Source organism: Bison bison, unplaced genomic scaffold (assembly GCF_000754665.1).
Source record: "Bison bison bison isolate TAMUID 2011002044 unplaced genomic scaffold, Bison_UMD1.0 scf7180017864349, whole genome shotgun sequence".
NCBI lineage: Eukaryota > Metazoa > Chordata > Mammalia > Artiodactyla > Bovidae > Bison > Bison bison.
The window spans coordinates 8,066,762-8,081,793 of NW_011494921.1; the positions used below are offsets into that span (position 1 = coordinate 8,066,762).

A 15,032-nucleotide genomic window follows, 5' to 3' on the forward strand; every position below is an offset into this window, starting at 1 on the left:
ATTGATATATAGACAAATGGTAACTGTGCACTGTGCTTTATTCATGCACTTGGCTTGGTTCTTGAAACCATACTCTTGTTATTTCAGAACCAACCCCCCTGCCCCCCACCCTTGATTACTATGATAGTTCTCTGCCCACTGAAGCCATCTAAGGGTAATGGACATGGCTTCTTTTCTTTTTTAAGAAATATTTTTAGGAAATATATTTATTTGGCCATGTCAGGTCTTAGTTGCAGCATGTGGGATCTAGTTCCTCGACCAGGAGTCACACCCAGGACCCACATATTGGGAGCATGGAGTCTTAACCCCTGGGCCACCAGGGAAGTCCCTGGAAGGGCTTTTCTGATTCTGGAAGCACTTATACTTCCTGGGCTTCATTCAGACTATGGTCTTAAATCTATTTGAATGAGCAGCTGGCAAACAGATTCCAGCATAGGAGGAATGGTTGCTTTGATATTCATGTTTTTAAAAATTAGCTTATTCTTGATTATCTGAAAGGGGAGAAAATGTATAGCTTGATTTTGGCCTAACGTTATAGAATTCAAAGTAATCTTTCAAAGAAGATTTCATCACTCACGTTTTATATTTCAGGAGAATGGAAATAATCTTTTTATCATATGATACCTAAAGCATTAGAGTCAAGTTCAGTTCAGTTCAATTCAGTCACTCAGTCATGTCCGACTCTTTGCAACCCCATGAACCACAGCACGCCAGGCCTCCCTGTCCATCACCAACTCCTGAAGTCCACCCAAACCCATGTCCATTGAGTCAGTGATGCCATCCAACCATCTCATCCTCTATCATTCCCTTCTCCTCCTGCCCTCAATCTTTCCCAGCATCAGGGTCTTTTCAAATGAGTTAGCTCTTCACATCAGGTGGCCAAAGTACTGGAGTTTCAGCTTCAGCATCAGTCCTTCCAATGAATATTCTGGAGTGATTTCCTTTAGGATGAAATGGTTGGATCTCCTTGCAGTCCAAGGGACTCTCAAGAGTCTTCAACACCACAGTTCAAAAGCATCAATTCTTTGGCACTCAGCTTTCTTTATAGTCCAACTCTCACATCCATACATGACCACTGGAAAGACCATAGCCTTGACAAATCGGACCTTTGTTGGCAAAGTAATGTCTCTGCTTTTCAATATGCTGTCTAGGTTGGTCATAACTTTCCTTCCAAACAGTAGAATCAAGTAGACTGAGCTAAAAGTTCAAATGTGTCTAATTTCCAAATAAGCCAGTTGGCTTTGCTTTCTTTTGTAACGATTTGACATTGTCCCCTGGCCCGGACGGTATGCATCAGGTACACACCAGTGTGGCTCAAATGTTGCTGTTATTCTTGCTGGTCCTCAGGTGCCATGGCAGTTGTTTAATGTGTTTAATACAAACCCCCAGTCCCTTGGGAAATCGGGAGCGGAAACAGGAAAGATGAGTGCAAATACATCCCTGATGCCCTTTCTAAACCCCACGTCCAAGGTCTCCCTTCAGAATCATCTTCTCAATACAAGGCAGTTTGGCACTGCTAAAACAAAATCATGAATTTTACTGAAAATCTAAAATTATAGCTTCACCATTACCACAAAGCTTTAATAAATATCAACGGTACATGGTGCTAATTTTTAAAAATGCCTTCCTGAACCTCAGTCACCAGAAAAAGTTTAACCACAAACTCATCAGGTTAGATTACTTGCTGACAGAAAGCCCAGTGACAAGGTTACAAGCAAATTTGAAGGACAGTGACTGACTTCATAGATGCTTGCAGTTTCTACTCATGAAAAAAACAATACAAATGTATGAATTTAAGATATTTTGCCTTAGCAAATATACAAATTCATACAAATGTATGAATTTAAGATATTTCACCTTAGCAAATCTAAGGTGAAATTTTTAGTTGCAGCAGCCCTCCAAATTAAGAATATTTTTAAATAGGCATTTTGCTCTTACAAGTAGAGACAGATAAAACTTAATTAATGGCAGTGGGTGTTTTAACATATATGACAGTCAATATTTTGAATTCTGCTTTAGCCCACAGGAAAAAGGAATTCTACCTAGCCTATTTTGAGTTTGAGCCTAGCCAGGGTTTGCGCAAGCTCTGAGAATTGGTGATGGACAGGGAAGCCTGGCATACTGTGGTCCATGGGGTCACAAAGAGTCGGACACGACTGAGCAACAGAACTGAACTGAACCTAGCCTATTGATATGTTCTCAATGGACATTTTTTTTACATTATTGTGTAAGCTTTGATGGACTTGATAATGGCCTGATATACTGTGTCATGCTTAAAAATTATGTGAAAATATCTATATAAATTTCCTGTGAAATATAAAGCTTTATAGAACTCTTTTTCTGGAAAAAAAAAAAAAAAACCCTCAAAAACCTCAAGTCCTCATTGAAAAGACTAGAAATTATTTCAATGTATTTGTTTACATGTTCTAAAAGTTCTGCAAAGAAAAATCCATAGAATATTTCTAAAAATGTCAGTAGTTATCTGACACAGGTTCTCCATATAGTAGAATAAACAAGAAACTGCTTACATATTACTGCTTACAAATAAGAGAGTAAACCAGTCTCATTGCAGTTTTCTAAATTTTCTAAAACTGGCTTAATTATTTGGGAAATAAGCCAAGTACAGACAGAAAACCAGGACTAAAATTTCCTTTGATGAACTTATTAATTTTACTGTAAGGCTATTTCTGCCATAAAAGCCTTCTGCCATCTGACATTTAATCTTTCTTGTTACTTGACAGAGCTTCCAAATATTTTTATGTGGCAAATACTGGATGCAGTTTTGCTTACTATGATCCATAAGGTATGTTTTTGTCTCTTAGAAAATCACACAGTTATCTCTTTGTGTGTGTGTGTGTGCTCAGTCGTATCTGACTCTTTTTGATCCCATGAACTGTCACCTGCCAAGCTCCTCTATCCACGAACTTCTCCAGGCAAGAGTGCTGGAATGGTTTGCCATTTCCTACTCCAGGGGATCTTCCTGGGGTAGGATCTTCCAGGGATCAAACTGGCGTCTCCTGCATTGGCAGGTGGATTTTTTACCACTGCACCACCTGGGAAATCCTTTTGTGTCACCACTGTGGTATCTCTTTGTGGTACCTGTGAATTGTCGAAATCCTCAATTTTAAACCACTTTATTCTATTGTAACAAGTCTGTATTTTTAGGCTGGCAGGCTGGAAAATGAACTGAATAGTAGATGGGTATCTATTTCTGAAGGCAGTAAGTCAGAGGATAGTAGTGGTGTTAAGGATTACTCTAAAATTACCAAGATGCAAGCAACCAAGAAATCTTTTGCTGTCTATAAGGTTGGCTATTTATTTTGCCTTTGTGGATCTGGAGCTCTTTAGAGAAACTACAGGTTTTATGAACCCACCTCTTATATTAGCAGTTGGCTGAAATTAGCTAAGAAAAAAATGCCACAATTCCTGTTGGAAAAATACTCAAGGCAGTTACTGTTAACCTGCAGACTAACCAGTGTCTGACGGTTTATCAACTGAGTTTATTTACATCTACTTGTCAGGTTCACCCGGAAGATAGGAAACTAAGAACTTACTGTTAAGGATACACAGGGAAGTGTTTCAAACAGTTTGGTGATCAAGCCTCAAACTCTATGAAAGGGCCAATTTCCTTTCCGAGGGTGGAGCCTCTTCCTTTCCAAAAGGCTCTACAGAAAGGGCATCCTTTCTTCAAAAGGACCATATTTTCAAAACTAGGGATTTGAATATCTGTTTAACCCAGAGTCTGCCCTAGTAACGGAAGATTTTAAATGGCGGTTGCTCCAGGAATTCTGGGCCAGGGTGTCACCATCCACATAGGCTACATTAGCTTTTACCGATAAAGTTATTTTTGCTCCAAATTGTTGCCCTATAACTCTGTTCTTAAGTCTGGAATGTCTAACGGTAGGCATGCCTTTGGATTTTTGCTACATGTGAAAAAGCAACCATGGTTACTTGGAAGAGTGATTCATTATGTGTTTTCAGTCATAGCTACTTTAGCAGAAATTAATTCCCCGAAATGACTGGTTAGTAAGCCACTGATTTCCCAGCTTGAAAGCAACACACTGGTACTAGCACTGTAGAAAAGTATCAAAAGAGATAAAAGTGGGCTCTGAGAGGAAAGTAGGCTCTGAGATAAAATTCCAAGAGAGATCAATTTTATTCATGACCTGTTCTAAAAAGAAAATTCTTTGTTCCACCTTCAATAAATGACAAGGAAAAAAGATACAAGGAGACAATCTTCCCTCCTTGATAAAACAGACACATAAAATTATTTGCCTAGACAGAATTTTAGGGGCCGTAGGGAATATTTGGCCCTATAAAAAGCTTCATTATTTCCAATTACACAAGAGAAGCCGAGGATATATCATGTCTACAAAAGTTTACAGAAAAGCACTTCTGTTTCTTCCTTAATAAAGTTCATGATAAAACCTACTATTGTTACGGATTTACTTATAGACCCCAATGCTATCATATGAACATAGTTCTGGAAACTCACTCCTGGAATGGATATCATAAAAATATTCACTCTCGTTAAGTCTAACACCAGTTCATTTCAGATCCAGTTAAACAGGAATATTTTCTGAGTAATCAGAATTAAGTGATATAAACAAGTTTATTAAGTGCAATAAACAAGAATATGTTATTCAAGATTTAGTATATTCAGACTTTTTAAAATTAGTACAGTATTTAAAATATATTCTCAGTATCTAGGGGTGCTAAATAATTCACCAGGCCAAGAGAAAGGCCCTAAATAGACCAAAAACTTTATTTCTGCCTATACACACCCTTTCGCTGGGACTCTGTGATTAAGAGTTGGTTTTCCTATTGCTTGGGTCACTCAGTTCAGGTTTGCCTTTAAATTGTGCCTGGGGCCAATTTTGGCAATCATGTCAAAAGAAACTGGATTCATAAAGATTATGGCTAGAATGGGAAAGTGTTTGTTTAACTTCTCTCATCCCCTTCACACTCTGACATATAGCCTGTATTCACTAATACAGGCTGAAATCTCAACAAGTAACATGTAAAAATTATTCCAAATAGGAAGTAGTTGTAAGAGAACGCAGAATTTGTAAAACTGCATCCATTAAAATCAAAATTACCAAACTTCTCATTTTCTTCCACAATGGCCTGAACTTGAAAACTGGTTCATTCAGTGGATACATTTTGCAGCTCCTGCTGTTTCAAAGCTGAAAATAAGGAAGCCTGTTATCAGTCTTTAAACCAAGATTAAACACCAATGCAAGTTTTCACTCTTGACAATTCTGCCTAAAAGTCATAATTTAGAGTGATCTATAAATGTTCACCATAAGTTACACAAAGCATTTTTTGCAATGATATTTGTCTTTTCTTCATGTTTATTGCTATACTACCGCACAAGTGGGAGTGCCAAAAACAAGACATCTGTGTCCCTAATGCTAGCTTACCTATACTGAAACCTCAAACAAGAAAGACACTGGTATTTCCCAAGAGAATATATGAAATATTGATGAATTTACAGAAGGGGATAATCTAGAAGATTCACAGTTGGGTAACAGCTTGTAAATAATGTAAGTAACCAAATGCTAGAGAACAAAAAGGACTAAAATCAACATGGTTTTAATTAGAAATCTTGACTGGGGTATTTGTAGACATGGATTATGTGTCTAACTCATAGATGAGTCATGAAAATGTTGTTTAGAACTTTTCTTTCTCTATCTATAATAATCAGAACACAGATAACTGAGCTATTGGCATATTATGAGAAGGCTTTATAAAAAAACACATTTGTTCTGAACTAGATGCCTGAAATGATGCATCCGTAACAAAGACGACCTTCAACATCTGCATAGAAAGAAGAGAGGAACGTCTCAACAGGACAAGTGGTCATGCAGAAGGTTCTCAGGCTGATTATCCACTAATCAGAAATAGTTGCGATGGAGAGTGAGAGGCAGTCAGATGGTTGTATAAGGAATGTTCTTAAATGTAGCAACATATTTCCCAAACTGTTTTGAACAATGAACTGGAACGAGTATTAACATGGGAATGGACAAGGCGTTGGGAAGAGGAAGTGGGAGACAGAGAATAACTTGCCTTAAACTTGGCAATGGACACACATTTACAAGTCAATTATGTAACAGTATTTTACATGGGTTGGATATTTCAAAAGTAATCGTTACTAGATAATTATCCTTTAATTCTTTTAGAACATTGAGATACATTGTGTTACGCTTTGGTAAGCAGATCCTGAGATTAGAAGTGTCATAAATTCAGAGGCAGCAGAGTTGGAACAAAGCTATTGAGTACAACAAAGGGAATGGCAGTTAATTTGTTCTTCAATTAATATGTGCTGGGCATCAATTATTGAAGCATGATATTAATGAGCCAAAATCAATAGATTCAATCACTTGAGTACTCTGCTCGGTCTTTTGTTCTGTGGTACTGGAACACATTCCTAACCGAGCTATGACATGTCAGTTTTCACAAATGGGGCTGGGAGAAAACATGAGTGAACAGAATCCTAGGGCATGGAAATATTTAAAGTGGTTGCCCCACATACAGGGATAAATGATGCCCGATTCATAACTAAGAGCTACAGGCATATTTATCCTCCCAATTTAATAATAGCAATCAACATGATTATATATAACCTTACATTTCCCCTAAGTCCTTCCAGAATGTAAATGGCCTTATTAGCCAAAGCTGATTGGTGCTGACAGAACAGGAAGAAAATCATGACTCCTATCTTATGGCCACTAAACCTCCCTCTTCCCAGAGTCTCCTTCAGAGATGGCATTAGGTCTTAGGGATTTTCGTGATCACTTGCAGACCAGCACTTCCCAGTTGCTATTATCAGTCTGACCTCTCCTAGCAGGTTTAGAATCCTGAAGGCTTTTTCCTGGTAAATCCAGTTGAATCATTATAGGTGCCTGAAAGCCTCAGGTCTTCTCCAACGTGCTTCACTTTCTCTACACCTAATCTCAATTCTGGGAACTGTTCATTCATCTAATGCCTCCTAACGGTTGAGCCCATAAAACTTTCTCTTTTCTCCTATAGCTGGTCAATGCCATTCATTAATTATTTCTCTAATCTGACTTCTCTTCTCCAACCTTAACCGTCTTTTGAGCTAATTTCAGACCATTTGTATGTCCCACTTCTAACTGCTCACTCTACGGTTTTAGCCCCCTTAGGTTTTATCTTCCTCTTTATTACCACAATACTGTGTTCAAACCACTAACAAACTTTACCAGGTTATACTCAAATTATCTGCTCATGGATCTACCTCAACAGATTCTAAGCTCTTCAGGAGCAGGAACTATGTCTTCCACATCCTTTCGATCAAACGACTAATTATGCTGCTGACACAAAAACAGCACATAATGAATATTTCTAATAAACAATTCAGATATGTAAAAATTATACCAGAAACTAAGTTGCTATTATTAGTTTTAACATGGTAGGCAGCTCTCTTTATTATAATAAATAATTGTAAATTTCAACTTTAACATGACTCAGTTCAGTTCAGTCGCTCAGTCGTGTCCGACTCTTTGTAACCCCATGAATTGCCTCCCAGCAACGTGGCATTTTCTCTAAAGTTTATACTCTGCAGGTAGAATTTGTGCTCTCCAAAGGATGTCCAGAATTCTTGGATTTTTATTTTCATGTTTTGGATCAAGTGGCAGTGTGCAATAACCCATTTTTAGCAGAAAAGACTAAAAAGCAGTGAACTATTTTTTAAACCTCTTATTTCAATTTCTACACACTTTTAAAGAACATAATTCCTGAGAAATAAGACAAAAATGTTTCTACTGGTAATAAAACATGATGAAACAGAATACATGTCTTTCTTTAAATATATAGTTAACATTTATGAAACCTTGAAATTTACTCTTTTGAATTAGCTTTCTGTTCTCAAGGTGCCAAGCCTATCCCCTTGCTGCTGCTGCTGCTGCTAAGTCGCTTCAGTCGTGTCCAACTCTGTGTGACCCCAGAGACGGCAGCCCACCAGGCTCCCCTGTCCCTGGGATTCTCCAGGCAAGAACACTGGAGTGGGTTGCCATTTCCATCCCCTTAAGTATATGCATATTTACTATATTGATTTTTTTTTAATTCCCCGCCCCCCCCCCTACTATATTGATTTTAAGAATCATTGCTACTCTGGACGAATTGCAGCATACCTCAGTCTTTATTCCACTAAAATTATCCTAATCCAACTCCTTCCAGAATGTAAAGGATAGGAAAAGAGTTTCTGGTCCCATGGGCCTCACACATGAGCTGACTTTAAAAAGTCAAAGTGTACTTGGCAAGTGTGAAAAACCAGAAGGAGTCAGACCCATGAAAACCACACTTGATTTGCAAAGCTGTGTTGGGAACCAGAGAGAAGAGCATTACAGCTCAAAGGAAATTCATCTTCATCACAACTCAGCTATTATCATAGAGCCGTTTCACAGAGAAAACCACACCATAAAACTCAAAGGCCTCCCCCACCTCGCACCGGAAATAGATGCTCACCAGGCTTACCAAGTCTGCAGAGTAGGGCAAGCCTGAAGTGGCTGAAACCATCCCCCTTAGAGGGCAAAACATATGCAGGACATAGGGCCTCACCTTCCATTTCTCATCTCGCTCTCACCTTTGTCTAAGAATACTCTTTGCAATCTGAAATGGAATGAGTTCTCACCAAATGTGCAAACTCCTGGGGTGGGAAGAGGGCACCTCCATTAGGAGACTATCCAGGAGCAGTACTAATAATGAGTTCTATATTCTACCTTTGTCTCCTTGGTTTTTCTAGTAGCTAAGTGAAAAAAATTATAATCTAACAAGGAGGGTTGGGGAAATTGCAGTTTTTAGGTCAGTTTCAAAATGACTAGCACCTGATGATGGCTTAGTCCAGTCCTGAGAAAAAAGCAAACCCAAAGTTGTTCATTCCATTTTATTGCTACTATGCAGTCTTCGTCAACTAGCATCCTGTATTTTTTTTTAATTTTTAAATTTTTATATGATTTTTTAAAGTCATTTTCCAGTTAGAGTTATTGCAAGATATTGGCTCTATTCCCCATGTTGTACGATGCATCCTTGAAACGATCTTTCAGCCAGTAGTCTGTACCTCGCACTCCCCAGTCCTTGTACTGCCCTTCTCACAATGCATAACCACCGGTTTGTTCTCTATATCTGTGAGTCTGCTTCTTTTTGTTTTATTCACTAGTTTTCTTTGACATGACAGGTTAGTTGTTCAGTTGGGTCTGACTCTTTCCGATCCCATGGGCTGTAGCCCGCCAGGCACCTCTGTCCATGGAATTTGCCAGGCAAGAGTAGTGGAGTGGGTTGCCATTCCCTTCTCCAGGGCATCTTCCTAAACCAGGGGTCAAACCTGGGTCTCCTGCATTGCAGGAAGATTTTTACCACCAAGGAAACAACATTTTAGATTTCACATATAAGTGATGTGATACAGTATTTATCTTTCTTTGACTTATTTTACTTAGCATAATGCCTTCAAGTCCATCCATGTTGGTGCAAATGGCAATTTTTGTTCTTTTTTATGGCTGAGTAGTATTCAGTGTGGGCTTCCCCAATGGTTCAGCGGTAAAAAATCTGCCTGCAATACAGGAGATCAGGAGACTCAAATTCTATCCCTGGGTCAGGAAGATCCCTGGAGGAGGGCATGGCAACCCACTCCACTATTCTTGCCTTGAGAATTTCATGGACAGAGGATCCTGGTGGGCTATAGTCCATAGGGTCACAAAGAGTTGGACACACCTGAAGTGACTGAGCACAGTATTCCAGAGTGTGTGTGTGTGTACACCACGTCCTCTTAGCGTCTCATTTCTAACATAAGATTAAAGAGTAGGGCTTTGTCATATCATGTCCTATTTATTTAAATTTGTTTCTACATGTTTTTAACCCTTAGTTGTAAATACCAGGATATTTTCACTACAGTGATTTTTCCTAGGATACGTTTTGCAGTGTTTTCTGTATTGTTTCTCATAGAATCATTCACCTCCAAGCTCTGAGAGGCAGCCTTTGATAACTGGCATTGCCAACCTTGGAATGATTAAGATCAAAGTTTGAATAAGGGAGGGACAGGGCCAAGACTGGGTGTGACAGTTTCTGCCTCTTTAGTTGTTTTGTTCACTCAAAAAAAAAAAAAAATTAAGAAATTAGCAAATTAGGTGCATTGCTCCGATGCTTCCCGGCATTTGGAAAAAAGATTTCAGAAAATCCGAGGTCTAACTCAGCTCAAGGAGGCACCTTGGGTGAATATAAGAAAGCTCCCGATCTTGGAAAAGGCTTCTATTATTTTAGGCACTAAGAGAGGCCAGGTTTTCTGTTCCCTCTTTGAAAAATCTAGTTCCATTCTATACTTTTTAAAAAAATATTTTCATGTATCCAGAAACACATATTAACAGTGCATTCTTTATGAAAATGTTGAATCACAGCCCATGAGAGCTGAGCAACGCTTTTAACAAGCTTCTCAGACTCTGAGGACCTTGCTTACGTAGATTGGACAAATGTCACACAGACCCATTTTGCCTTTTCTAATTATTTTTGTTCTGTATCCCTCAGGTCAGATTTAACTCACAGTTTCACTTTTCTGAGCAAGTTAAGAACAGAGCAACAAGAAAACAAATCGGGTTGACCCCAAGATCACTATAATTGACAATAAATTTATGGGTTACAGAAAGAAAGCTAAAATACAATCTTGAATATTTTCTTAAGCCTCTTAAAAAGAAATTTGCCCTCTTTTATAGAATTTACGTCTTTCTCTTTTTCTCTCTGTGTACATTGTGCATGTTTACTTATACATGTATATTATGAATATCTAAACTCATACACATAAATACATCTATAATTATGAATATCTATCTATCTGGATACATAGGTACATAAATGAAAGAGAGGAAAGAAACAAGGGGGAAAGGAAGGTAAGGAACTAAATGGGAAGCAAGAGTTACCTGGTTACCCAGGTCTAGAGCTAGACAATAGGGATATTAAAGTAATCAGTCCATTCCTTTTGTTGTACACAGGAGAAAACTGTGCCTTAAGGAAACTAAATGCCATACTCATAGCTTTACTACTCAGCACCAGTATAATTTGATTAATGATGAGCTTATCTGCCTTTTCTAAAATTGTTCCCCAGATTCTGTGAATCTTGATATCTTTGAATATAGTTTTACCTACTAAAAAAGGTTGTTCTTGCATTTCTGAATATTAGACATTTGGTTTCTATGGCAGCTACAATTGCTATATACACATGTGTGCAAGCTCAACTGCTTAGCCGTGTCTGACCCTCTGCAACCCCATGGTCTGTAGCCCGCCAGTCTCCTCTGTCCATGGGATTTCCCAGGCAAGAATACTGGAGTGGGTTGCCATTTCCTCCTCCAGGCAACTGCCATATACTATGATGTTATTTACTTTACTTTGATGCTATGTTCTACAACCGTATAAACTAAATTTTCACTGTTATCTCTTAATATGTGATCTATAATATCTATCAAATATCAAACAAATTGTGTTCCTTCTTGGGTTTGTAGGATTACAGTTTTGAAAGAGAGGTTGAAGTTCATTTAGTTCAGCTTCTCAGTACAGACAATTCTCTATAACAAATAATTCATGGAGTGGACTTCTTAGTTTTCTCAGATACACCTTATCCCATCTTTGCAATGACTTCCCAGGTGGGCTTCCCTTGTGGCTCAGCTGGTAAAGAATCCACCCGCAATGCGGGAGACCCGGGTTCAATCCCTGGGTTGGGAAGATCCCCTGGAGAAGGGAAAGGCTTCCCACTCCAATATTCTGGCCTGGAGAATTCCATGGACTGTATAGTCCATGGGGTCGCACAGAGTCGGCCATGACTGAGCGACTTACACTCACTTCACCCAGGTGGTCTCTCCAGCCTCACTCTGTGCCCCTCTCTAGCCCTGCTTTCTAGTCTCTTCTGTTGTTTTCAGTCCCTAGGCTGTGTCTGATTCTTTGGGCTGCAGCCTGCCAGGCTTCCCTGTCTTTCACCATTTCCCAGAGTTTGCCCAAACTCATGTCCATCGAGTCAGTGATGCCATCCAACCATCTCATCCTCTGTTGCCCCCTTCTCCTGCCTTCTATCTTTCCCAGCATCGGGGTTTTTCCAACGAGTTGGCTCTTCACATCAGGTGGCCAAAGTATTGGAACTTCAGCTTCTTTTCAACAGACAATATCTAAATGATAGTGTCGCCTTCCTTCACTCAGAATAAAAATCAAAAGCCAACTTGCTTGCTTTCAAAGCCCTCTGTGACCTGCCCCAGTACGACCCTGCCCCCAGGGACACAGACAGCCTTCCTTGCCACTTCTGGAAGTTGCCAGGCAAACTCTTGCTTGTTGATCCTTCAGTCTAGACAGCTCTTCCTCCTTGTCCTGAGCTTCCGTAAGACCAACATTCAAATGTCACCTTCTCAGTTAGACTTTCCCTGGGCACCTGATCTAAAGTTTCAACACTGACTGGGCGTGTCACTGCCACTGTTCGTTCCTTCTCTGCTTTACATTCTCGTCTAGCTCTTATCTCCAATGTATCACAGATCTAACTTGCACATCCATTTATTCTCTAAAGTAAAAGGCAAGTTCTCTGGAGTCCAGTCACTCTTGTGCATTTGGTCCACTTCTGTTCACACAGAGCCCAGAATAAGGCTTGACACTATTAATAAATGTTTAAGAAGTGAACAAGAAATGTAAGTTCTTTTCCTCAACTGCACTCACCAGTTGTTTACTTAGAAAAGACAACTTATTTAGAAATTTTTGGCTATGTGTTAAACAGCATTTTATTTTCATTACTGATAATCCAGACAAGTTTCCTTCATTTAAGGAGGGCTTATGAAAGATGGTTAATATTTAAAGAATATGAATAATGATTGCAAAGGGAGTGAAACAAGTTTAGTAATTCTCTCAACTCCATTTACGGAGTTTACAATTGGTTTTTATTATGCTTCATGGTGTTGCTACTTCCTACTACAGAATAAATGTCAGGTCCATTCTACACCTAATAATGAGTGAAAAAATTACACCATTCAGCCACCAACTCCAACAATGACTTCCCCTTCATGGGAAACACCTAGTTTGTCCTGTCTGTTTTTACAGTAATTGTTCTCCTGTCTCTCAAAACTGCAATTACTTGCTTAAGAGCAGAACCAAGGTTGGTTAACCTACCTTGATGAATCAACTCAAGAAACTGGATTAATTGTGAGCTGAGCTTTATGTGAATAGTTGGTCTATGTTTCATGCTGTCCTGATCTGCAAGACCAAAAACCCAACCAAAAGTCTCCCAGGCTGAAGGTGGGAAAAGAGCAGAGTTCTGTTTTTGAACCACCTGGGGCTTTGGATGGCTTCTATCTTTCCAGAAGTACAGTTAAATATAATGAAAAACAGTTCAGAAACCAGTAGATAATTTTAATAGAAGCTGGTGTGCCAAGGAGCTGAGCAGATCAATTATATTAGAGTTACCTTCCCTATCAGGTAGTCAGATTCCTGTTCCAGAAATGGCCTATGAGGGAGTTGTGGTTTGCTTACATATGACAGATACCCTTTGATTCCTTCTTGGCATCTTTGAGAACAGGCTTGTCCGGTTTCATTGGCAAGGTTCTGTTCTTTCGAAAGCAAAGATGGTAACATTTATGGGAGGCCACTGTCAGTTCGTAAGCAGAAAAGCCTCCTTAACATTAAACTATCTGCCAAGATTAACTTGTTTTGGTCATTCCTAAAATCTCTTCTTGCCTTCAAGAAGTACTGATTCCCTCCAGGTAGAGGATTAATGATAGGAAACTGTGAAAAATAAGTATATGGGGGAACAGCACAAGGCAGGTATGACTCTCACTTCTTACTACAATTTGGACTTTACAGTAGCTTGAAAATTCAATAAACTGAAATGCCTGAGGCTATACTGCTGAAGTTAACTTTTCTGTTAACTTCAAATTTAGAACTCTATAACCGTGCACATAAAACATATATATATATATATAGATATATGTTTGTTTATCTATAATATTACTGAAGATGTATGAATGTAACTGAATATTAAGAACAGTACATCTTTGAAACAGACTAAAAATCTATAACTATTATTATGTTCAATAATAATTTTGTTGCTAAGAACTCAGAGCCTCGAAGGCTGCAGTCCATGGGGTCGCTAAGAGTCGGACACGACTGAGCGACTTCCCTTTCACTTCTCACTTTCATGCATTGGAGAAGGAAATGGCAACCCACTCCAGTGTTCTTGCCTGGAGAATCCCAGGGACGGGGGAGCCTGGTGGGCTGCCGTCTATGGGGTCGCACAGAGTCGGACATGACTGAAGCGACTTAGCAGCAGCAGATACACAACTGGAATCATACATATCCTTAATTTTAGGTCTCGAAATAAAAAGCAGTAACAATGTTAACCAGTGTGTAACAGCTAGTAGCAAGTCTGATGACTTTGACCAAACTCAGCCTTTTCCTTAGGGACAGAGACTCCAGCTTCTGCTTAGGGACATTCCACCTGATTCAATAGCTTGTGCGGAGTTGGAAACTCTTGGAAGCTCATTTATTATGACCAGTTGAACAAACACACGTGTACACACCCTTCTAGGACTGCAATACCCGGATCACAATTCTGAAAGAACAGGTTTAAAAAAAAAAAAAAAACTATCAGACAGACTCTTGATTTCTCTGGGGCTATTTCACCTGAGGACGGACAATCCCTTGTCTCACCTCACGAAATGACTTCTCCTTAAATGAACCTCGAAACACGATGATGATGAAGAATTGTTATTTCGGTTGTCTTTGAGATACAGATGGAAGGAAACTGACATTGCTAAGCCAGGTTCTTTTTTTAAAATCCCAACCAGCTGTTTGATCGGCGAGGACCAAAACAAAGACAGACACCAGCCAGTTTTCTGAGACATCCGCGCCCCTACCACGCCTGCACCAGAATCCCGGGTGGAAGCCGCCGATCCAGGGCGCTCACACCCCGAACCCCGCTCCAGACCCGGGGTCCGTCGCCGCCGGCCTACATCTCCCCATCCACGTCTCACTTCCTTTTCGCAGGCGAGCCGCTCGGCAAA

General features: G+C 39.5%; 1 protein-coding gene across 7 annotated transcripts in view; it reads right to left on the bottom strand.

Annotated features, from left to right (window-relative positions):
• Positions 1-15,032, bottom strand: part of RAB27B (RAB27B, member RAS oncogene family) — a 178,853-nt gene that overhangs the window by 52,583 nt on the left and 111,238 nt on the right. For 2 of the 7 annotated variants that reach the window (XM_010854798.1, XM_010854795.1), the window contains exon 2: positions 5,100-5,186. The exons of the other annotated variants lie outside the window; for them this stretch is intronic. The gene's annotated coding sequence lies outside the window, so the exon portion shown is untranslated. The remainder of the gene's footprint in view (positions 1-5,099; positions 5,187-15,032) is intronic. 7 annotated transcript variants of the gene reach the window in all.